Here is a 1505-nt window from a genome sequence, read left to right on the forward strand (position 1 = left end):
ATATATAAATATATATAAACAATATTATATATTTATTCTATTCATATATATGGATATATTATACATGTGTATACATATCTATCCGTATATATATATATATATATATATATATATATATATATGTGTGTGTGTGTGTGTGTGTGTGTGTGTGTGTGTGTGTGTGTATACATAGCCATGTATGTAACTTTTTGTATATAATCTTGTGCTAAAATTTGATATTAATGCATTTGATTTTTACCAATTTCAAAGTCATAATATTTTTATAAACAAAATATATAGTTGAGTAGCTTTGACAGTATATCGTAACACTTCAGCATGAGCAAGGCGGATATTGAACATTACAAATTTAGAATATGACGAATATCTTACATTATTTACTTTCATTGTTCTCAGTTTCAGGTTGCGGCCACCTTTGTGTCTGTCGCGTCTCTTTTCCTCACGCTAATATCGAATGCCACTCTTTCAGTTTTTTAAAAATTATTTACAATGATCGATAAAATACTTGTTAATATTAAACTGGGCGCCATTCAGTAGATTATATAGTTTCCTTACAAATTATAACTCTTGTGAGTAGTGAAAATATATCAATAATTTGTCCACACATCGTTCTAATTCAATTATTTTAGAAAACCGGACTTAATTATTCCCTCAGGAATGAAAATCTATGACCGTCTATAGAGACTCTAATTCATGATGAAACAGCATACTTTCGTATTATTTCAAATTATACAAAACCTAATAATTGCAAGGAAGACAATCTACAGTAATGGACGTCTGCAATAATGTTAGGCGGTGAAATATCGTAATACAAAGATAAAATATATAAAGTAAAACAATGAATCCATCGTAATCTGTGACTTTGAAAAGTTTGAAATATAATATCCAATGAATTATTTCTTTAAATAATAATACAAAGTAGATGGAATTATAATTCAAGGGATAAAAGTACGACTTCACTAAATAATAAAATTATATGTTTGGTACTTTTTCGAACAGTGCAAAACGTGTGTATACAAAATCCGAACATACACACGCGTTCATGCATACACACGCACACACACACACACACACACACACACACACACACACACACACACACACACACACACACACACACTCGCATAAACACGCACACACGTATATTTAACACATACGCACATGAACTAGAATGGAATATTTTATTATTGTTGATCTTGTTGCGAGTTATTATTATTATTATTATTATTATTATTATTATTATTATTATTATTATTATTATTATTATTATTATCATTATTATTCAGTAGTTTTATTTTTATAGCGTGCTTTCATTTCACTACCGAGCGCAGCTCTGTGTGCCTTGGGTATGTGCTGTGGTTTGCTGTGATGCTCTTATGGGTACTGTATTGAATGTGTTTTGCGTAGGATGTGTGCAGTGCCCAGTAGTGCAATTTTCAGTATGTTATATATACTTGTAAGTCCTGGGATTTTTGTTATGTATTTGTCTGAATATTTTTTTATCATAC

General features: G+C 29.6%; 1 protein-coding gene across 1 annotated transcript in view; it reads left to right on the forward strand.

The window, feature by feature from the left end:
* Nucleotides 1-1505, forward strand: part of LOC106873438 (glutamate receptor ionotropic, kainate 2) — a 79416-nt gene that overhangs the window by 68858 nt on the left and 9053 nt on the right. The gene's annotated exons all lie outside the window — the stretch shown is intronic.

Source organism: Octopus bimaculoides, chromosome 6 (genome assembly GCF_001194135.2).
Source record: "Octopus bimaculoides isolate UCB-OBI-ISO-001 chromosome 6, ASM119413v2, whole genome shotgun sequence".
NCBI lineage: Eukaryota > Metazoa > Mollusca > Cephalopoda > Octopoda > Octopodidae > Octopus > Octopus bimaculoides.